The sequence below is a fragment of the Sardina pilchardus genome, chromosome 23 (genome assembly GCF_963854185.1).
Source record: "Sardina pilchardus chromosome 23, fSarPil1.1, whole genome shotgun sequence".
In the NCBI taxonomy this organism is placed as follows: Eukaryota; Metazoa; Chordata; class Actinopteri; order Clupeiformes; family Clupeidae; genus Sardina; species Sardina pilchardus.
Genome location: NC_085016.1, coordinates 24707148 through 24724854, shown reverse-complemented (window position 1 = coordinate 24724854; position 17707 = coordinate 24707148). Strand labels below are relative to the sequence as shown.

General features: G+C 42.9%; 1 protein-coding gene across 1 annotated transcript in view; it reads right to left on the bottom strand.

Annotated features, from left to right (window-relative positions):
- mgat5 (alpha-1,6-mannosylglycoprotein 6-beta-N-acetylglucosaminyltransferase) overlaps nucleotides 1-16586 on the bottom strand; it is a 161680-nt gene extending 145094 nt beyond the window's left edge. Inside the window, exon 1 of the mRNA XM_062527449.1 lies at nucleotides 16451-16586. The gene's annotated coding sequence lies outside the window, so the exon portion shown is untranslated. The remainder of the gene's footprint in view (nucleotides 1-16450) is intronic.
- Nucleotides 16587-17707: the final 1121 nt, after the last annotated feature.

Below are 17707 nucleotides of genomic sequence, written 5' to 3'. Positions count from 1 at the left end.
AGTGAAGGAGAACGCTCATCTGTATCCTGCTCAGTGCACCTCTCTGCTTCCACACACACACACGTCTCTGGTGCTGGCTGCAATCAGATGCCAAGGCTACAGGACACGCACGCACACGCACACGCACACGCACACGCACACGCACACACACACACACACACACACGCAAGCACACCCACACACCTCATCTCCTCACCCACCATTACATCGTTTTAAACAAACTTAAAGGAGCGAGTTTTCTCCTAGCTATAAAAGGTGTGTCTGACTGACAAGTACACAAGTGGCATGTGTCTAATCAAACAGACATGGCTGAACAGTGGAGGGAGTGTGTGTGTGTGTGTGTGTGTGTGTGTGTTTGTGTGTGTGTGTGTGTGTGTGTGTGTGTGTGTGTGCTGGTGTATGAGAACTGTGTGTGTGAGTGCTGGAGGTGTGAGAGCTGGTGTGTGTGTGCAGGTGACTGTCTTTTCACGCGCACCAACATCGCCTTGCCCTCACCTCCCCATCCTCTTCCTCCTTCTCCTCTTCCTCATCCTCCTCCTCCGCTGATAAATTATTCAGCGTCTCCCGCAGGAGAGGGGACCAGAGAGGCTCATACACACACACACACACACACACCAGCCCATCTCCTGCTGCACCTCAAACCTCTCACAAACACAAGTGTGTTATTACTATTATTACGACAGGAGAGGAGTGTGTGTGTGTGTGTGTGTGTGTGTGTGTCAAGAGGAGAGGAGAGTAGCATCACAACTCTGCCTGTTTTCAAAACAAGTTGGGCTTGTAGGATCCATTCTCTAGGAGTCATTTATCCATTCCTTAGAAATACACATACATATATAGAGACATCCCTACTGATTCGTAACATCACCAAAACACAGAAGAGTCTGCACTGTGCAGTGCAGTGCAGAGCAGCACAAATATCAGTGGAACCTTAAAGGAACACACAAGCCCTTTGGGGAAAAAACAGTTAGATGAGAGAGGATATACATACATCCTTCTCTTCTCTGTGTGTGTGCATTCACCTAATCTGACAGTGTTAGCCTAGCTTAGCATAATTCACTGGAAGTGGGTTGCACCTGTTAGCCTAGCTCAGCATAATTCACTGGAAGTGGGTTAGACCAGTTAGCCTAGGTTAGCATAACTCACTGGAAGTGGGTTACACCAGTTAGCCTATCTTAGCATAATTCACTGGAAGTGGGTTACACACCAGTTAGCCTATAGCTAGCCTATAGGTGCTAGCTAAAAGGAGCTATAGGTTAACTGGTGTCACCAACTTCCTGTGAATTATTAATGACATGGCTGCTCCGTGAACGATTGACTGTGTGTACACACTATATTTTTAACCTTCATCTGATAAGACAGTGAGAAGAAGACAGGAAATGAGAGGGACATTGAGAGAGATGGGGAGTGGGTTCAGGAAATGACCAACAGGGCAGACAGTAATCTGGGTTCCCATGAAAAAGAAAAGTCCGCACAGTGGAGCTCCAATAAACTTTTTCTTTTCATTCACCACATGTGACATTTCGGGACACACTGCCCTTCCTCAGACATGTCCATCTCTTTATTAGAGCTCCAGTGTGCAGACTTTTTGCCATTTTTACTGTTGTAAAAGCACCTACTTTTTAACATTCAGATGTGCACACCCACTTCTACATTATTGTTTTATCACAGCTGCTCCCATGCGATCTGCATAACAAGATGGTTATGGTTATGGTTATGGTTATTTAGCAGACGCCTTTGTCCAAAGCGAAGATAAGATAGATCACAAGGAAGTTCTACGTCACTTCGGATAAAAGCGTCTGCTACGCATTAACCAAAATGTGAGATATGAACCGTACTATGATATGACCTTTGTGTGTCACGTCCACAATGGTATAATTTTATTCTCATATCAAGAGTACAAAGTGCGCCAGCAACATGCAGTCCCTCGTAAACAGGACAATAGACAGACATCATATGATCTCCCAGCCCCTTTCTCAAATGGGCCTGTCGTGTTCAGTGTCTAAAACAGGCCCGTCGTCCCCCAGTGTCTGAAACAGGCGATGAGAAGATGCCTGATTAGCCAGGCAGAGTTGGGTGTTGACCAACCAGTGGTTTAATCTGGCTCTGGCTGCCTGGCCTTGACTGGATTTTGATGATGATGACGACGACAACGACGACGACGATTGGAGAAAAATACCATTTTCACTCCACCTTTGATCAATAATACTCAACCATCAACCACGACTACAAAACACATGAATAACCGTATAGACTACACTGAGACTAAACAACTATGCAAGGACTTTTAGAGAACTCTGACTATATTACAATAAAGTTGTACAGCACAGGCAACACAGGAGGGAAGTCTTCTAAGTGAGATATTTTTGCACCACCTCAGCTAAGATGGCAGCCCCTGATAAAGCCTCTTGTTCGTAGCCTTACAGGAAATGATCTCACAGGTGCCTTTGTAGGAGTTGCACAAACAAACAAATAAACCAACAAACAAGTAAAGCTCTCCAGTGCTGAGGCAGGTTATGTGAGGGCATCTCAATTCCTAACACACGTAGAGGACAGACACACACACACACACAGAGAGAGAGAGAGAGAACTGCCTCCTCGCAATGTTAACAATTCCTGGACACGTGCACGTCACGCAGTGAGTCAGGAAAGCGAAGCTAGACTAGAGACACCGGCGTTTCACAACCTGATATGGCACCACTCCAAAGCACAGCATACCTCAAGTATCAACTGTCAGCCACTTCCAGGAATGCAAACAGTAGCTTTTGGAGAGCGGACTGTGCAGCATCAGTTAGGAGGTGTTATTGAACAGAATCCCCCCCCCCTTCAATCTTGTCCTGTGTGCTTATTGTTCATTGTTTATTTTTACAGTGCATGGAAATGCACTGTACTGTTCTTCCAAAACTTCTTCTTCTTCTTATTACAGTGCATGAAAATGCACTGTACTGTTCTTCCAAAACTTCTTCTTATTATTACAGTGCATGAAAATGCACTGTACTGTTCTTCCAAGGCTTCTTCTTCTTATTACAGTGCATGAAAATGCACTGTACTGTTCTTCCTAGACTTCTTATTATTATTATTCCGCTTACCACTTTTTCTGCCCGCAATTCCTCTTCAACCGTTTAACTTAGAAACTTCATTCAAATTCTGTAACGTAGGTCTTCTAATGGATCGGGTTGCTATAATTTTTCAACTTTGTAACTTTTATACTTTTTAAACTATAAATTAAAAACTATTAAAAATTATCCCATAGACTTAACATTGGCCTCTATGACATCACAATCGGGTCGTTGAGCAATTAGAATCTTATGCCAGGTGGCCAGCCCCACCTGCAGCAGCCCTCTCTCTCTCAGGCTATTAAGCAGACAATCTCTCTGTGAAGACTACATATCCTGTTAACTGTTTCCTCTGTCCACAACTGTTTCAAAATAAAAGTCCTCGCTGCAATAATACACTATTAAATCATTTAACCATTGAAACTACTCATCTATTGAACTGTTCAACGATTCCAACTGTCAGTTATCATCAACTATGCTTCCATTCAACTACATGAAACCTCCATGTACCTAGCAACCAACATAGCAACCATTAAAATTAAGCGTTTTTGACAGTTTCCATAGCAACCAACATGATTATACTTTCGTAACTTCTTTATTCCTGATAGTGGGCACCATGGATACCCTAGCAACTACTGTTTCAAAATAAAAGTCCTCACTAGCAAGTTAGCATTGTTAGCATGGTTAGCATAGTTAACATTGTTAGCATAGTTAGCATTTTTAGCATAACTGCTAAAAAATGATTAGCTAAGTTAGCTAATCAACCTGGTTAGCATTGTTAGCATAGTTAGCATTGTTAACATTTTTAGCACAATTGCTAAAATGATTAGCAAAGTTAGCTAATCAACGTGGTTAGCATTGTTAACATAGTTAGCAATGTTAGCATAGTTAGCATTTTTAGCATTACTGCTAGAAATCATCAGCTAAGTTAACTTATCAACCTGGTTAGCATTGTTAGCATAGTTAACATTGTAGAATCCCTGTTAGAAATTATTAGTTAAGTTAGAACAGGAATGTTTAAGCTTTAAAATGTCTATCTTAACACTATCAACTCTCTTTAAACTATGCAACCACCATGTTTACCCTAGCTACACTTAGTAGCCATATCTAAATTTTTTTGCATTTTCATGCACTGGTAATTCCTTGGAATTGCATTTCTAGTTATTATTATTCCGCTGATCAAATTCATTTTTTCTATTCAGCTTGAACCGTTTAACTTAGAAACTTCATTCAAACGTCGCAACGTAGGTCTTAAATAGGGGAATGCTGCTAAGTATTTTTCAACTTTGCAACTTTTATACTTTTTAAACTATAAATTAAAAACTATTACAAATTTCCCCATAGACTTAACATTGGCCTCTATGACATCACAATCGGATCATTAAGCAATTAGAATCTTATGCCAGGTGGCCAGCCCCACCTGCAGCAGCTCTCTCTCTCTCTCTCTCAGGCTACATACACTGGCTCTCTTAAGACTAGACAGTTAAATTGATTACACCTGTATCTGTATCCACTACTCTCAGTAGAGAGCTGTGTCTCTCCAGTCTATAAGAATATAAGGCACATTCCATCCAACTTTCTATCCATTCATCTTCTTCAGACCATTCACTCATCCACCCATTAAACTGTCTATCAACATCTATTAAACAATCTGCCTATCAACATCAATTAAACTCTCTGTCTATCAACATTAATTAGACTATCTACATTCAACTTTTAAATGATTTACTCTGTCTCAGGCTTTAAGCACACTCTCTCTTAAGACTAGCCAGTTAAATTGATTACACCTGTATCAACTACTCTCAGAGAGCTGTATCAGTGTCTCTCTTAACAAGAATATAAGGCACATTCCATCCAACCTTCTATCCATTCATCTTCTTCAGACCATTCACTCATCCACCCATTAAACTGTCAATCAATATCTATTAAACAATCTGCCTATCAACATCCATTAAACATTCTGTCTATCAACATTAATTAGACTATCTACATACAACTTTCAAAGTATTTACTGTGGGTGCCTCTCAAGCAGCGTTTATATGTCCTACCTCGCTCCTCGATCCTCAATGATCTACATAAAGAAAGATAGAAGAAGGGCTAGACTATCCCATTGTTGCCGCTCCATCATTCTTTATGTAGATCAGTGAGGATCGAGGAGCGAGAGAGGACGCGTAAACGCTATATGAGAGGCACCTTCTGTCTCAGGCTTTAAGCATACAATCTCATTTAGACTACAGATTCTGTTTCACTACTTCCTCTGTCCACAACTGTTTCAAAATAAAGGTCCTCACTGCAATAATACACTATTAAATCATTTAACCATTGTAACTACTCAACTATTTAACTGTTCAACCATTCCAACTGTCAGTTATCAACTATGCCTCCAGTCAACTACACGAAACCTCCATGTACCTAGCAATCAACATACCAACCATTAAAATTAAGCGTTTATGACCGTTTCCATAGCAACCAACATGATTATGCTGCAGTAACTTCTTGCTTCCTGATAGTGGCCACCATGGATACCCTAGCAACAAATGTTTCAAAATAAAAGTCCTCACTAGCAAGTTAGCTAGTTAGCATGGTTAGCATAGTTAACATTGTTAGCATAGTTAGCATTTTTTGCATAACTGCAAAAAACATCTAACTAAGTTAGCTAATCAACCTGGTTAGCATTGTTAGCAATTTTAGCATTGTTAGCATTTTTAGCATTATTGCTAGAAATCATCAGTCAAGTTAGCTAATCAACCTGGTTAGCATTGTTAGTTTAAGTTAGCATTGTTACCATAGTTAGCATTGCTAGCATAGTTAGCATTTTTAGCATAACTGCTAGAAATCATTAGCTAAGTTAGCTAATCAACCTGGTTAACACTGTGAGCATAGTTAGCATAGTTAACCTTTTTACCATTACTGCATGAAATCAGTAGCTAAGTTAACCAATCAACCTGGTTATCATTGTTACCATAGTTAACATTTTAACATGAATAGAAATCAGCAAATCAAAATGTTTCAGCTTTAAACTGTCTACCTTCACACTATCAACTCTCTGTAAACTATGCAACCACCATATTTACCCTAGCTACACCTTGGTAACCATATCTACATTATCTATCTATTTTTGCATTTCATGCACTGGTAATTCCTTGGAATTGCATTTCTAGTTATTATTATTCCGCTGATCAAATTCATTTTTTCTATTCAGCTTGAACCGTTTAACTTAGAAACTTCATTCAAACGTCGCAACGTAGGTCTTAAATAGGGGAATGCTGCTATGTATTTTTCAACTTTGTAACTTTTATACTTTTTAAACTATAAATTAAAAACTATTACAAATTTCCCCATAGACTTAACATTGGCCTCTATGACATCACAATCGGATCATTAAGCAATTAGAATCTTATGCCAGGTGGCCAGCCCCACCTGCAGCAGCCCTCTCTCTCTCAGGCTTAAAGCATACAATCTCTCTGTGAAGACTACATATCCTGTTAAACTCTCTTTCCACAACTGTTTCAAAATAAAAGTCCTCACTGCAATAATACACTATTAAATCATTTAACCATTGAAACTATTCAACTATTTAACTGTTCAACCATTCCAACTGTCAGTTATCTTCAACTGTGCCTCCAGTCAACTACATGAGTCCTCCATGTACCTAGCAACCAACATAGCAACCATTAAAATTAAGCGTTTATGACCGTTTCCACAGCAACCAACATGATTTTACTACAGTAACATCTTTATTCCTGATAGTGGCAGCCACGGATACCCTATCAACAAATGTTTCAAAACATAAGTCCTCAGTAGCAAGTTAGCTAGTTAGCATAGTTAGCATTTTTAGCATATCTGCTAGAAATGATTAGCTAAGTTAGCTAATCAACCTAGTTAACATTGTTAACATAGTTAGCATTGTTAGCATAGTTAGCAATTTTAGCATAACTGCTAAAAATGATTAGCTAAGTTAGTTTATCAACCTGGTTAGCATTGTTACCATAGTTAGCATTGTTAGCATAGTTAGCATTTTTAGCATAACTGCTAAAAAATGATTAGCTAAGTTAGCTGATCAACTTGGTTAGCATAGTTAGCATTGTTAACATGGTTAGCATTTTTAGCATTATTGTTAGAAATCATCAGCTAAGTTAGCTTATCAACCTGGTTAGCATTGTTAACATAGCTATCATTTTTACAATAACTGTTAGAAATCATTAGCCAAGTAAATCAATCAACCTGGTTATCATTGTTAGCATAGTTAACATTTTAGAATACCTGTTAGAAATCATTAGTTAAGTTAGAACAGGAATGTTTAAGCTTTAAAATGTCTACCTTAACACTATCAACTCTCTTTAAACTATGCAACCACTATGTTTACCCTAGCTACACCTTAGTAACCATATCTACATTATCTATCTATACATTTTTTTTTTGCATTTTCATGCACTGGTAATTCCTTGGAATTGCATTTCTAGTTTTATTTGTTAACCGGATCCCCATTTGCTGGGCATAAGTCATTCTAGCTATTCTTCCTGGGGTCCGACAACACAGACAGATAATAAATAAGTTAAAAGTTCATTACATCAGACTAACAAAGCTTAGATTCACAAGACTCTATACATATGGTATACACAGAAGCTAAAAAAAACACACACGCACACACACACACACACACACACACACAAACAAACATACTGTATATACATACATTGTGTATTTGGACACGGGAGGACCCCCCCCCCCCTTCAATTATCCACCCTCTGTCTGTCTCTCTGTCTAGTTCTCATTCCTCGCAACTGACTAACAGACAGGTTGGCCTGATCAGGCAGGAATCGGACAGTCCTTTGATCTCCTTGCAGTGTGTGTGTGTGTGTGTATTCTCTCAGGCCTTGTAATTATCGTACCCATCACAGAGTACAGAGACGGCTAGTTAAGAGGATTACGGCACTGAGAAGGGCGGGGGGGACAGGGGGACAGGGTCAAAAGCTTGCTGTTGTTCAAATGCTGGTGGGTCTCAGTTGTGAGACCTGAGTGTGTCAAGCCACTCGTGTTAGTTCAAGCTACACAACGAGACAAAAGCCCAACATCAGATTTCCGCTTCACACACACAAACACACACACACACGCACACACACACACACAAGTCGGTAAAAAGTGTGAGTGTGTGAGTACAAGGTCTGTCTATCTGTGTGTGTGTGTGTATGTGTATGTATGCGTGTGTGTGTGTGTGTGTGTGTGTGCAAGCATTGTGGTCTCCTGTCCTGTTCAAGACAGTTTCATGTTGAAAAGAGGCTATGAGGCTATGACAAGGCATGCTGCACCACAGCCAGGCCAAGACCCTTTCAGTCTCACTGCAGAGCCTGACGACATATGCAGCTGACATGACATATGCAAAGCTTTTTGGTCTTTCTTACCACCTCACAATTTACACATAATTATTTCCAGCCACATTAAATCCACAGACAAGCCTAAAGATGAGCATTAACAATAATAATAATAATAATAATAATAATAATAACAATAGCAATAATAATAATCTTTATTTATATAGCACATTTCATACACAGAATGCAGCTCAAAGTGCTTAACATTTGGAACATGCAACACAATAAGAATCAGTCAATTCTCTTTGTCGAGAATTCCGCTTCGTAGAAGCAGAAGCATCTGCTGACACCTAATGCTAATGCTAGTTGCCATCAACAACAACACCAACTTGCATCTTACATAGTGCTTTATCAAGGGCTTTACGGTGAAAAGGGAACCTCCACCACCAATGTCTAGCACTCCCACAGCTAGCACACAGATGTAGCACAGTTGACCCTGTGAGCTTTCCAGAAGCACAGCTCTCACCACTGCTATACTGGAAAAGCTGAAACGTATTGGACCTAGGCTGTCTCAAACCGCATACTTCTGTCAATACACTGCTAGTGCGCACTGAGCACTTACTTGCGTTGTGCCCACTCTTCGATGGTTAGTGTTAGTGTGTCCCAATATCTGCACTATATACTAAAGTATTTGAAGTGTGCATGTAGCCGGTTTGAGACACAGCCCTAGATGTGGCCCAGATCTGTTTCATATGTGGGCCAGTACTGGGCCAGAATCAGACCGGACTTGATGCACTCTGGGCCCAGCAGCCGCTACTGTATAGGCCTATATAGAAGGCCTAAATCACAGCGAACCTAGCACTACTATTCAAAACAAAGTAGATTGTAATTCATCACAGATAGCGATAAACCACCATAACGACTGGGAGAGAGGGAAGGAAAAAAGAGAGAGAGGGAGAGAAACTAAGACAGAGGGAGAAAGAGAGAAGCAGAGAGAGGGAAATCTGCACAAGATTGAAAGCTAGTTAACACATTCCCGAGGACTTGAAAGAAAACTAAATAAATAAAAATAATGAAAAAAAAACAACCAAAACTAAAGTCAAGCGATGACACACATCACCAGCACTCCTGAAGATCAAAGGACTTTTCATGTGCTGTCAAGGCCACTAATCAAGTTAACGGAGGCCGAGTTGAACGGACCGTAATGAAGAGCTGCACACACACAAACACACACAACACACACAAAACACACAACACACACAACACACACAACACACACAACACACACAACACACAGTCTGAGGGGGAATGAAGAGCTATAGGAGACCGTTCCCGAGAGGACATGATTAATCAACTACATCTCAGTTCAGGGCTACGTCAACAACTGCCGCGGCCGTGCAGCCACAGTGGACGTACAGTATAAGCACACGGAAGAGGCTCGCTGGGGCATATGGCATTGGCTGTGGCTCCAACGGAGATGAGAACAGAGCCTCTGTAGCAGAAAGGTTTGCCATGTTCGCTCAGGGGGAAAGGGGATTTCTGCGGGGATTTCTACACGCTGCCCGCTCGCAGAACATCTGTTCCCGCATGATCACGTCCCAGATACACTGTTATAAAAGACTCACAAAAAAAAAATACAACAATAACATGAGCGCACTTCAAAAGCCAACAAGATCAAAAAGTGTTGTTTTTTCCCCCCAGTGTGGCAAGGCTGTGTGGTACAGATTACTGAGAGAAACACAGATTTCCCAGATGAAAACAACAGGGTCCGGTATTAACGGCAAACGTTTCATTGGAGGCAGAGAGATAAGGTAACACAGACTAACTGACCATTTTGACCTAAGCAACTGCAGTCTATAGCAGTAGGTTATCTCTTAGAAGGTGCCAGCACAAGATTACCCCCACAGACAAACACACACACACACACACACACACACACACACACAAACACACATGCACACACACACGTAAACGCCATCTAGAATCTTCACTACCCAGAATCCACACACACACATGTAAAAAACATCTTGAATCTTCACTACCCAGAATCCTCTGCAGGGGACAGGGGTGCCACTGCTCCATGTGATTGACCACCCAGCTGCAAGGCAGATGCCATCCTGAGAAGGTCACCTCGCCAGCTTCAGGGGCCTGCGAGGAGAGGGTGGAAAATGGGCATGGGCAGCGCAGCCGAGTCTACTCCACGCGGTGCCAGAACACCCTGAGCGGAAAAACACCGGCCGTGTGTATGTGTGTGTGTGTGTGTGTGTGTGTGTGTGTGTCTCTCCCTCTCTGTCTCTCTCTCCTGCCCACCCAGTGCCCAGGCCACACAGCAGCCAAGAAGAGCAAGGATCTGGCCCAGATGTGGAAGTGGAGGCGGGGGTAGGCTGCTATCAAAGCAGGCTGGCAGTGCGGATGCAGACACACAGATGCATATGCAGATTCAGGTCAGGAAGTAGGGATGGACGATATAGGCTTGAAACTACATCACAATATTTCATGGTACTTTTGGCGCTAACGATATAGGCTAAATGACAATACGAAAATAGTTTTTTTTCCCTAAGCCTTGGGTCTCGTCAGCTTAAGAGTCTTGACCACTGTGCAAATACACAAAAAAGTTCAACTTGATCCTGACCATAATCGGCTTTCAACTTTTCCTCCTGCTCGAACCTTCCTTCTGCTGCTCGAACTCCACATTCCCTCATGTGCATTCTCATTCTACACGTGAATTGCGCATCACGCAGCACGTAAAAACATGTTATCAACTACAGTACATCGTTCGTATCACGATACAATAATGGAATAATGGAATACTGATAATGGAAAGAAATATAACCGTGGGCTATATCAGTAACAATGAATTATTGCTCATCCCTATTGGACAGAGAGCAACAACACCAGAGACAAGCAGGCAGCTCTATTTATGGGTCTCATATCAGTGCCAGGACCCACTACTCATGTCTGTGCCCTTGCCTGTGCCCATGTCTGTGCCCTTGACTGAGCCCTCCTTGTTCGTGCCCATGTCTGCCAGCACACGTGTCTGTATGGGGTTGGCAAACAGCATGATCAAAAACACTGACGGTGTAGGGTCCAATCAGCAGAGAGCACCAGAGCCAGAAACAGTCCACTGCAGGTGATGATAAAGTGCAGTCGTCTCTGCCTGCTGCTCGCCGTTTTCTTGGAGAGCGCGGTCGCCCCCAAAATGATTCCACCTTCAGCCAGATGTAAATCTACCCCCCTGTGCACACAGCTAGAGTCGGGTTATGCAGCCAGCCTTTTCATTAGGAGGCAATTATCTACAATCAACATGGCGTCCGATCACGACTTATCGCACTAATGGCCAAAAATCCTTCGCAGCGTAGAGCAGAGCAGAGCAGAGCAGCTCCAGCGTTTCAAAGTCTTTTAGAAAGTTTTCACATTAGACACGGACACATAACCTCAGTCAGACACACACACCTCACACGGATGTAGCTCACACCAGGCCCAAGATGAGGCTGTGGGGGTCACTACGCTAATTTCCTCAATCAATTTTGTTCCTGCTCTCCTGGGCAGAGGGTGTGTGCATGTGTCTGTGTGTGTGTATGTGTGAGGCCGGGGAGCAAAGAAAACTACACGTGCCGTGTGGCTTCGATCTCCCTTCCACATCCAGCTAAGCTGGGAAATAGAGCAGAGCCGAGCAGAGCCTCTTCATCCTAGGAAGGGTTCGATTTTCACAGGGATTCAGTGACACGACGGTCTGGCGCAGGCCAATCAATCACAGCACACAGGGTCCCGGGTCCAGGTGACTTGGCGAGCCACCCTACAGGCCTGCTGACAGGGAGCAGGGATCTATAAAGAGGAGCCATTCTCCCCCCGTGAGGCTCTGTGGTGGCAATAGCAAAGCAGGCCAGAAGTAGGTGCACTCAACTCCGCGTAAAAGATATGGTTTTGGGTGCGTAAACAAGGAAACACTGGGTAAAACAAAAAAAAGTACGCACTCTCGAGCTATAACTCATTTCATTCAATCGAGAGCATGTCACAAGGCGGACGCGTCTCGACCTATTCAGACACTGAAGACGCCATACCGTAAGAGATAGAGAAGCAATCACTGCTGATATCAGTGAGGCTCAGAGTCTGTACACGTCATGCTCAAAGACACAGCGATGTCACCCCGACCCCGCTAACTTTAGATCAGACGAACAGACGGGAGGCGAAAAGGGACTTTCATGCGGGGAGCCATTTTGGTGAAACTGAAAGTGTTTTTTTTTACTTTTTCCTTCCACACACACACACCAGTCCATTGTCATCCTTCAAAACACACTGCTTAAAAAAAGCACAGTTTTCCATTTATGTCTTAAAAGGCCAATTTCAGCATGCATACATATACAGTACACAATAAATGTAGCTTAAAAAACGATTCTTGCAGTTGATTGACAGCGTCAGAAATGGAAAGACGGAGGCGCTACAGCATACACGAACTATGACGCTGTACGAACAAGAAAATATTCAATTTTCCTGCTCAGAGAACAGGAGAACTGAGGCGCTTTCTTGTGACAGAAATTACAGCCGCTCACAAGGGAACCTGTGGCCCTCAGATGTAGATTTCGTCTCATTATCAAATGTCAGCGGGTTGTGTGACATTCTGCACAGGATGGTGGGGGCTTTTGATGAGCGTCTGAAGCGCAGCCCGCGGGTCGGCGCCACGTATACTGTAGGCTGTGACAGACATAGAGCCCAACGGCGAGTGGGCAGCATCTCAGACAGCGCTAGGGCCAAGGAAAGGGCATGTTACTAAGCAACAGTGCAACCCCATCACAGCATCAATAGGAGATCTGCAGCCTACAGCACTGTATGTATGTGTATGTTTATGTTTATGCTTATGTCTGTTTATGTTTATTCAAGAGGGACAGTGAGCATTAATTAACATCCTCATTTAAATGTACCAGATTCAGCCAGACCAGCTACAGTAATCTTCATCCACAGCCGAGTATAGCCAGTGTCCTCACAAGCCTCTGAAATACCCCCCATGCGCACACGCGTGCACGCACAAGTATACACATACACAATGCTCGACCCCCCCCCCCCTCCAACACACACACACACCCATAAAAGCCCCCACCACAGTGAGATACGCGTGTTGTGTGCCCAGAAGGACATCCATCAGTCGGGCCACACAGAGCTCTCAATCATCTCCTCCATCACCTCACGACGCGGATGCCGCTGACCAGCGATGCAGACCCCTGAGCAGCCGTCGCCACGGAGCTCTTTACCTGCAGATTTATAACCCCCACAAAGACCCTCAGCCTCAGCACCGGCACTCAGCGCCATCAGATCACACGAGGAGGGAGGAGAGGGGAGAGGAGAGGAATGGGGAGAGCGGAGAAAAGGCAAGAGAGGAGGAGATGGAAGAAAGGGAGGAACAGACCAGGAGAGAAGAGAGGGCGAGAGGAGGAGAGGAGGAGAGAGCAAGAAAGAAGAAGAGGAATGGAGAAACTGGAGAAAAGGCAAGAGAGGATGAGATAGAAGAAAGGGAGGAACATACAGGAGAGAAGAGAGGGGAGAGGAGGAGAGAACAGGAGAGAAGAGAGAGAAGAGAGGGGAGAGGAGGAGAGAGCACGAAAGAAGGAGAGGAATGGAGAAAATGGAGAAAAGGCAAGAGAGGATGAGATGGAAGAAAGGGAGGAACATACAGGAGAGAAGAGAAGAAGAGAGGAGAGGAATGGAGAGAACATAGAAAAGGCAGAAGAGGAGGAGATGGAAGAAAGAGAGGAACAGACAGGAGAGAAAAGAGGAGGAAAGGAGAGAGGAGAGGAGGGAAGAGAGGAGGAGAGGAGAGAAGAGGCAAGAAGGAAGAGAGACACAGACAGGAGAGAGGAGAGGAGAAGAGAAGAGAGGTAGACACACCTTTGTTACAGTGTTATAGCCTCAAACAAAACCACACAAACCAAAATTTAGCACACAGCATCACATTTTAAAACAACTTGCCTGTCCTCCCTTCCCTCACACAGCAGCCCTCCCACCTCACAGGAGAAGAGAGAAGAGGAGAGGAGAGAAGGGGTAAGAAAAAAGAGGATAGGAGATGACAGGAGAAGAAAGATGAGAGAAGAAAAGGGGAGAAGAGAGGAGAAGAGAGGTAAGAGAAGGGGAGAAAAAGATATGAAAGAAGAAGAGGGAGAAGAGGAGAGGAGAGGAGAGACGAAAGAAGAGGAGGGGAGAAGAGAGGTAGGAGACGAGAGACAAGAGAAGAAGAGGGAGAAGAGGAGAAGAGAGGTCGGAGGAGAGGAGAGAACAGGGGAGGGAAGAGAAGAGGGGTGATGACATGACAGGAGAGGCAGAGAGAGGACAGGCACTTATTACATTGTCTGACCACAAGAAAAGTGAACGGAGAATGAGCAGATCATAGTGTCGACATGAACCGCAACCGTAGCTAGAATTACTTTTGCACTCAAAAACCTTCCCCTTGGGTATTCATACACTCCACTGAAAGGGGCAAGGAAGTCCATCACCTACCACACTACCACCTTTACATAGTCATTTACTGCAGAGAAAATCCATGAGCTTGTGTGAGACTCCACAAATGATGATGACTAGGCTATCGCTGACTTGGAAAAAAAGAGGGTGGAACAGCATTTTATTCTAGTCAATTTGTCACCCTTCATCGGGACAATGGCAGTTGGAAATATAAACATACAGTATTGTAATTTGAACCACTATAACCAGTTTTTAATTGCATGTCACAAAGTGACTCATCACTCACCACACACACTCACAAAAAAAAAACAGCCAGCAGTTTGACAGTCAGTCAGTCCCCTTAAGCACACATCTGTAATGAAATTACACAGCACAAGCCCTTTACAGGGCCTTTTTCTTTTTTTTTTGTGGAAAATGACTTTTATTTCCTCCAAATGTTTTTGCTTTTTCCGCAGAAGTAGTGCAACTGAGTACGTAGGCTACACATGAGCATTTCAGTCGCTTACCTCGACAAATAGCCTATTTCTTTCTTTATTAAGATTCGTTGACAAACAGAATTTCCATCTGAAACTGCAATGTCGATGCATACTAATCAAAGAAGACCTTAAAACAATTCATCCATGTCGTGAATAAAAGAGTATAATGCTTATGCTCACGTTCAATCAACAGCAACACAAATAGGCTACTAATATCACTTATTTTGATGTTTAGCATCATGGCATTATGGCAACAATATCATTCTACTAATCAAATGAATATCTTAAATTGTTACTGATCAAAGATTAATTTCCAGAACAGCAAGAGGCATAGTCGATATAATTCAAACTATCATTAATAATTCAGGAAGACAACACTTCTTAATCCAATCAGCGACATGCACAGGGAGCATTGTTGTCTCCTGTCAAAGCATCATGCTAGAAGGTGCTAATATGCTTCCTATTACAGCTAACAGTAGGTAGCTAGATCACACCGGCTAATATAATCAAATATACCTAATGTTAATCAGTCTAGCTAGCTTGCCTGTCTACCTTTAGTAGACCAGTAGCAGGCTTTCAAGGGCTCACCTTTCCAAAACAACTACCTCGCCAGTGGTCTTGAACTTAAAGGTATCTGTTCTGTCCCTATGGATAGCAGGCTAGCAAGACAGCTAGCTAACGTACCTCTTCCAGGTTGGTTAAAAATAGAGGACACAGATATGGCAAAATGTTACGATCGAGTGGAGGATACAGTGTGGCAGAATGTGTATGTTTACGTATGAGAATGACCAGTCAAAAATTGCACTGGACCCGTTGCAGTTGGCCGTTTATCTTCCACTTGCTCGTCAAATTCACCTCTGCCGTTACTACCACTTCACAGACTGTTCCTTGTTACTGTACAAATGTCCTTGTGTTATTTCTTTGGAGAAGACAACGCCGTGAATGACATTTAACGATAGAAATGGGCTTTACCTAAAACGTCCATGATAACGTTAGCTAACGTTAACCTGTGTTTCCTCCCTCGTCTGTTGCCTTTTCCTCGAGACATTAAACATGGACTGTCTATAGAAATAACCGCAGTGGACCGCAGAGAGCGGCGTCCCTTTCTCTACACCTGTCAAATCAACCACAACACGAAAAAACATATCTTCTTATTCCTTACCTTTTTACACGGTACGTGTTAGCCCTGAACGCGTGGAAGTCTCTGAGCGTTGAAGTAGCGCTGAGCTGGATGAGAAGGAACTGCGCTGAATGAGACTGAAACGTAGCTTGTCCTAGCTAGCTGCGCTTTCTTCTTCTAACCACATTCAGCGACCAACCATCGAGACGGCTGCTCGCTGAGGGAGTGTCTGAATGTGTCCCACTCTAATAACAAACGCATAACTTATTCGGTGAACTGACACCTTGTGTGTGGTTCGGGGGCGTTGTAATTATTAACATCCAAAAGCTCAGTCAGCTGAAGCACCACTACCACTGTCAGGGCAACAACAATAAAACTGGCAATTAGCAAAAATACTGGCATAAGAATTAAATAAGCAAGCTAGTCATTTTGAACATTTCGAGCCATGTCTTTATGAGATAATAGGATAATATGATAGAGAAACGTAGGCTAGGCTACTATTCGTCAGCCCATTTCTACGCTTCACAGAGTACAAATGTTTACATTACTTTGGCAATGTATTTTCAACAAACTTCCTCTTATTTCTTATTTTTGTTTGAAGTAACTTGTAGCCTATAGGCGATTGGACGAGGTAGGTGATGGTAATTTATTAGAGATATAGCCTACGCTAATGTTTTATCCATGAGGTGTAATTAGGTTTAATAAATAACACAGATATAAGTCATATTTTCAGTAAGATTCAAAACAATACCTCTTTGATTCTATCGTAAGGTTTTTCGGGCTCGTGATGGGGACAGCACACAACGCTTTTGTTGGAGTGCCATCTACAGGCTGAGCGGGGTAGCGCCGCTCACACTGACAGACATTCATATGCCTCTTGGGTGTTCTAAAAGGCTTGTGGTAAGTTCTTAGCACAAGGAAATGATGGGAGTGGGGGAAAGCCAACACTAAATGCCTTCTGTATTTATGTAGGTTCCGAATAACCTCCGAACCCCGCGGGAAAAAAAGAGTTTCCTAATGGTTCTTTAAAAATGCATGGACATTAAAACTTTCCGTGTTTAGATGTAATTTCTGGCCGCAGAGATTCTTTCAACATTTAAAGACAAGGTATTAGCATAAAATGGATATCCGATGAACCCTCAAATGGCTTTCACCAAAGTGTTTTGGCTATACTTTTAAGATTCAAACTTGAGGCAAACAACTTTACAATCACTTTTGTACATTTTCTCCTGACATAGGCCTAGCCTATGCCTAACTGTGTCCTCAAGACCAAATGAGGGGAGTCTAAAATGATCAACG